This window comes from Copadichromis virginalis, linkage group LG8 (genome assembly GCF_057382275.1).
Source record: "Copadichromis virginalis isolate Kocher_CV1m ecotype Utaka linkage group LG8, C_Virginalis_male_GT1.1, whole genome shotgun sequence".
Classification (NCBI taxonomy): Eukaryota; Metazoa; Chordata; class Actinopteri; order Cichliformes; family Cichlidae; genus Copadichromis; species Copadichromis virginalis.
Genome location: NC_140625.1, coordinates 3,786,653 through 3,793,634, shown reverse-complemented (window position 1 = coordinate 3,793,634; position 6,982 = coordinate 3,786,653).

Below are 6,982 nucleotides of genomic sequence, written 5' to 3'. Positions count from 1 at the left end.
TCTGACATTCAAAAACAAAACAAAAACAAATAAGCGACCAATATAGCCACCTTTCTTTGCAAGGACACTCAAAAGCCTGCCATCCATGGATTCTGTCAGTGTTTTGATCTGTTCACCATCAACATTGCGTGCAGCAGCAACCACAGCCTCCCAGACACTGTTCAGAGAGGTGTACTGTTTTCCCTCCTTGTAAATCTCACATTTGATGATGGACCACAGGTTCTCAATGGGGTTCAGATCAGGTGAACAAGGAGGCCATGTCATTAGTTTTTCTTCTTTGATACCCTTTCTTGCCAGCCACGCTGTGGAGTACTTGGACACATGTGATGGAGCATTGTCCTGCATGAAAATCATGTTTTTCTTGAAGGATGCAGACTTCTTCCTGTACCACTGCTTGAAGAAGGTGTCTTCCAGAAACTGGCAGTAGGACTGGGAGTTGAGCTTGACTCCATCCTCAACCCGAAAAGGCCCCACAAGCTCATCTTTGATGATACCAGCCCAAACCAGTACTCCACCTCCACCTTGCTGGCGTCTGAGTCGGACTGGAGCTCTCTGCCCTTTACCAATCCAGCCACGGGCCCATCCATCTGGCCCATCAAGACTCACTCTCATTTCATCAGTCCATAAAACCTTAGAAAAACCAGTCTTGAGATATTTCTTGGCCCAGTCTTGACGTTTCAGCTTGTGTATCTTGTTCAGTGGTGGTCGTCTTTCAGCCTTTCTTACCTTGGCCATGTCTCTGAGTATTGCACACCTTGTGCTTTTGGGCACTCCAGTGATGTTGCAGCTCTGAAATATGGCCAAACTGGTGGCAAGCGGCATCTTGGCAGCTGCACGCTTGACTTTTCTCAGTTCATGGGCAGTTATTTTGCGCCTTGGTTTTTCCACACGCTTCTTGCGACCCTGTTGACTATTTTGAATGAAACGCTTGATTGTTCGATGATCACTGTTGTGTTTACATACACTGCTAAGATGGTGAAGGGTTGCTTACAAGGGGGACTGAATATGAACATATACTCAGTTACCAGTAGGGGGCTCTGTGACTAAGGATGATGGAAGGAGAGAAGAAGTGAAGTGTATGGTGAGATGTAAAATGGCGAACTACTGCTGAATATATACGTTCCATTACAAACCAAGCCGTCTCCGTTCTTCTGTCAAAACACCACAAATTGGCGACGAGGATGAGTGCATCAGTTCCGAGTCCACCATCTTTTCTTCCACATGTGGGTGAGCCGCCGATTCCATTTACTACATGGCGGAAAATATTAGACAATTACATGCTAGTAATCAATGCCACGGGAGACGCATGGCCGGATGCTAGGAAACGCGCTGTTTTGCTACACTGCTTGGGCCCGGAGGGACAGCGGTTATTCTACACGTTACCGGAGCAAGGTGATACATATGCTGACGCCATGAGCGCACTGGAGAAGCACTTTGTGCCGAAAGTGAATGTCGTGGCGTGCCGTCATACATTCAGACAGCGTATTCAACGAGCGGATGAGACTGTTTCTCAGTATGTGGTGGCTCTGAGAGCATTAGCTTCATCTTGTAACTTTGGACAAATGGAAAGTGAAATGATAAGAGATCAGTTGATCTCCAATGCTCATCTCAGCGCTGTGAAAGACAAACTGTTACTGGAGGATGAACTCACACTGGATAAGGCTCTAACTATTGCGAGCCAGGTAGAAGCAGCAGTCAAAAACGCTACTCTACTCTCCACACCCGGCTCGTGTCCGACCGCGCCTGTTCAGACAGTCGACGCGGCAAATTCCCACTCTCACCAGAGGAGAGGACCTCGCCCCGCTAAAGGCTGCACTCCAGACCAACGCAAACGGGGAGGTTCAAAGCAGCAGCAGCGGAAGTGCTTCAGGTGTGGTTCTCACAAGCACTTAGCTAATGATAAAAACTGCCCGGCTGCTTCTTCAAAATGCAATAACTGCGGGAAAAAGGGACATTTTGCCAAGGTATGTAAGTCGTCAGTCAGTGAAGTGAGAGAAGTAGTGGTTCCAGAATTGGCAGTACTGTGCGTACAAGATGCTAAAATGATGGCAGCTATTCAAGATAAGCTTACCTGCACTGTCGACATTGAAACTGTACAAGGTGGCTCTAAGACAGTAGAGCTGATAGTAGACACTGGAGCTTCTGTGTCTATTCTGCCAAAAACTATCTACAGACAGTATTTTGCAGACTGTTCACTGGTGCGACCTAAAGTCAAACTAGTTACTTATGCTAAAGATGAGTTGGCTGTGATGGGTTGTCTGCCTGCATCAGTTGCACTGCATGCACAGAATGAAAAAGTTCCTGCTTCCTTCTACATTGTCAAAGCTGGTTCCCCGCTATTAGGCCTCGACCTCATTAGAGCACTGAACGTCTGCATCGTCGGAGGCAAAGTGGACCGTATTCAGGATGAAACTGCAGATGAGCCGGATTCGTCTAACCAGAAGTCTGCTGTGTACAATGTTGATCCTATTCCACCAGCTCAACTTGGATGTGTTAAAGGGTTCATCCATAAAGTACAGGTAAACAACAATGTGCGGCCTGTACGCCAAAAGCTGAGACGCCTGCCATTAAGTGTACGTACAGAGGTGTCAGCAGAACTCTCTCGCTTACTCAAAGCTGGCATAATTGAAAGGATCGATGCAGCTGAGTGGGTGAGTCCTTTGGTCGTGGCCAGAAAGCGAAAAAAGGAGTTGAGACTGTGTGTTGACCTTCGTGAACCCAATAAGAGCATTATTGCTGACTGCCATCCTCTTCCTCATATGGAGGATCTGTTTTCTGACTTGGCAGGTGCCACTCACTACAGCCAGATTGACCTCAGCTCAGCATACCACCAATTACCTTTGCATCCGGAGAGCCGCAAGCTGACTGCTTTCATCACTCATGAGGGACTGTTCCAGTTCACACGTGTCCCATTTGGCCTAGCATCAGCACCTTCGGCGTTCCAGAAAATGATGCAAACGGTCCTGAAAGATCTGCCTGGTGTTCGCAACTACTTGGATGACATCATCGTCTACGGAACATCAAAGGAGGTGCATGATACACGCCTGCAAGCTGTTCTCCAACGTCTCAGAGATGTCGGCCTGCAGATTAATGCTGGGAAAAGTTCCTTCTGACAGTCACACATCACATTCCTGGGCCATGTAATCTCAAAGGAAGGCCTACGTCCAAGCCAACATCACCTTACTGCTATTGCCGAGGCTCCTGCTCCAAAGGATATGGCTGCATTGCGCTCGTTCCTGGGTTTGTCATCCTGGTTCAGTAAATTTATTCCAGATTATGCTACACTGGTGGAACCACTGCGACAGTTGCTGAAAACAGACATCAAAGTTGAACTCCAGTGGAACGAGGCAGCGCGTGAGAGCTTCAGTGACCTGAAAAAACTCCTTCTGGAAAGTCCCGCACTTGCCGTCTATGACCCTGACTTACCTGCTTTTATCACCACAGACGCATCAGACTATGGGCTAGGCGCTGTGTTGACACAGTTACACCCAGATCAAGTGGAGCGGGTTGTGGCGTTCGCCTCCCGAACACTGTCTCCTGCTGAAAGAAAGTACTCCACCACAGAAAAGGAGGCGTTAGCCTGTGTCTGGGCGGTGGAAAGATGGCGTACATATGTATGGGGCCGCAGATTCACACTTCGTACTGACCACCAAGCTCTTACTACCCTTCTCAGCACCAAAGGTATGAACAGAGCGGGCATGAGAATCGCACGATGGTCTGCAAGGCTGATGTGTTTTCAGTATGATGTGCAATACCGTCCTGGTGTTCAGAATGTCATCGCAGACTGCCTCTCACGGGTTCCCCTGATGTACTCCAGCACTGACATTGATGCTGAAAAAGACCTTCTCTTGGAGATAGCTGAAGTTTCTCCTCTCTTGACAGCGACACCGTTGACGGATTTTAAAGCTGAATGTGAGGACTGCCCTGACCTTTCTCTGCTGCAACAGGTTATCCGCTCAGGTTGGCCTAAGGTGAAAAGGTCTCTCCCACCTGAGATACAGCCGTATTTCCTGGTGCGACATGAACTTGCTGTGGAATCACCGTTGGTTTTCCGGGGGACACGTCTGGTGGTCCCAAGGTCCCTGCGGGAAAAGGTGATATGCCTCGCACACGAAGGTCACCAGGGCATAGTTCGCACAAAGCAGCAGCTCAGAGAGCTTTACTGGTGGCCATGCATGGATACTCAAGTCCATGCAATTCTGTCATCATGCTCAGTCTGTCAATTGTGTGACAAAACGGCCAAAACTGCTCCTACTCCCTTACAGCCGGTTCAGTTTCCAGATGGTCCCTTTCAGCATGTGGCCGTTGACATTGTTGGACCTTTTGACCGCGGGTCGCAGGACTGCAGGTTTGCCATCACACTGGTCGATTACTTCAGCAAATGGCCAGAAGTAGCCTTTACTTCATCAGCTACTACAGACACTGGGATTAGGTTCTTGTCTTCAGTTTTTGCACGGGAGGGAAACCCTTGTGAGCTTACCACAGATAATGGACCACAATTCACTTCATCTGCCTTTGCTGATTTCCTGAAGGAAAGGGGCATCAAGCACATCAGAACAAGTGTGTATCACCCTCAAGCAAACGGGTGTGTTGAAAGATTCAACAGAGTGCTGAAGGACTGTGTTCAGGCTGCACAGGTGTCCCAGAAGCTGTGGAAGCCCGCCGTGACAGAGATGCTACAGAATTACCGTGCTACAGCTCATGCAACGACTGGAGCAGCTCCGTTCCAGCTTCTCAGAGGGAGACCCATGAGAACAAAGCTAAATGTCCTGCCGTTTCCCAAAGACACAGGACAGTATGACCAATGCAGGGCCAGAGTCTCTCACCAGCAACGTAAGAGTAAACGCTACACTGATGCAAAGAGGGGGGCAAAACCTCCCCAGCTTGTGGTCGGTGACAGGGTGCGGATACGTAAACCTTTCCGAGTGGGGAAGGGAGAGAGACAGTTCACTGATCCACTGTCAGTGCAGCAACAGACTGGACTGAGCACCTTCATCTTGAGTGATGGAAAGAGATGGAATGCAGCCCGTCTCTCACTCTGCCGCGCAGAGAATGCTGAGCCGTTGCAGGCTGGTGACGAGGTTGAAAATAACACAAGAGAAACTCCTAAAAGACCTTCTGTTCCTAACAGACCGAGACAGTTACCAGCTTGGACCAAGGATTATGTTATGAAATGAGTTTAAAAAAAAAAAAATGAAAAGAAAAAAAAGTGAAAAAAACACGCTTGAGCTGTTGGGTGCTAATGTTAAGTTCCATACTGCTAGTTCTGAGGTCCAAGTATAATAGAGGATTGATTTACTGTGATTTATTTGTGAGTTTTGTGACTTAAGGTTGTTAAGTTACTACAGTAACCTTAACGGTACAAGTATTCATTATAAAGGACTATTTAGGCACCATAACAAGATTGTATGTTAAGATCACGGGTATAGTTCAAACACCCAGTAATGTTATAAGTGAAATAGGTATTGAAAATGCTGTCTGGTTGCAAAGTTTACTACTGATAATGTTCTGTGCAAATAGTAATGTTGCCATGCTAAGTAAGTAATACTGAGGTAGTAGAATTCTGTGAGAATGAGGAGAGATGTTGTGTTTACATACACTGCTAAGATGGTGAAGGGTTGCTTACAAGGGGGACTGAATATGAACATATACTCAGTTACCAGTAGGGGGCTCTGTGACTAAGGATGATGGAAGGAGAGAAGAAGTGAAGTGTATGGTGAGATGTAAAATGGCGAACTACTGCTGAATATATACATTCCATTACAAACCAAGCCATCTCCGTTCTTCTGTCGAAACACCACAATCACGCTTCAGAAGCTTTGCAATTTTGAGACTGCTGCATCCCTCTGCAAGATATCTCACTATTTTTGACTTTTCTGAGCCTGTCAAGTCCTTCTTTTGACCCATTTTGCCAAAGGAAAGGACGTTGCCTAATAATTATGCACACCTGATATAGGGTGTTGATGTCATTAGACCACACCCCTTCTCATTACAGAGATGCACATCACCTAATATGCTTAATTGGTAGTAGGCTTTCGAGCCTATACAGCTTGGAGTAAGACAACATGCATGAAGAGGATGATGTGGACAAAATACTCATTTGCCTAATAATTCTGCACTCCCTGTAAAGCGCCTTGAGGCGACTGTTGTTGTGATTTGGCGCTATATAAATAAAATTGAATTGAATTGAATTGAAGAATTCGCTTCCTCCTTTAAATGTGAGACACCTAGCTCAACAGAAGGAGCATCATCATCACAAACATCAGGATCAGTCAGGATATTTAACTCAACTAATTTTTCTAAGATAGTACTCATAATTTTTTTCTTCACCGGAATATGAAAGTGGGCTTCAATGCTCAACAAGTCATCCTTAAGACACAACTCCACTTTCTCATAACTTGGAGCATGAATGAAATCTTGTAAATCAAAACCAATACTTAAATACAAGGCACTATACAACATTGTATCAAACAAACGAGTTGTCCACAGCTCTGGAAAAGAGATCCTGGATGAGCCCCCACTTGTGTTACGCCTCCTCATTGACAGGAGGGGGTAACACAACAACTCCAATAAGTCAGTATAAGTGTTGTAGCAGATTAGAGTTATTTGTGAGAAATACGTAATTTCCCAAAAAACAGTATAATAACTATAATTCAGAATAATGGCATTTTACTAAAGTTCACATGCGTGTGAAGGCAGACAGACACACACACAATGGAAAAATCAGGAAACATGGAACAGTACACAAACGACAGTGTCTCCAGGGTACCTTAAAAAGGAATGAGCATGACTATAAGCAGCCTATGTCGATCATTATGCAAAAATTAACTATGAGCCAGAATTTTCTTCTTTTTGTTAAAACTTTTTTTTTCATTTATATTCAACTTACTCTTAGCTGCTGTGTGATTTCTCTACAAGTAGAGAGTAGCCATACTTGGGTAGTATATACACCCTGTTTGACTCCAATGTCACGTGGTTTACC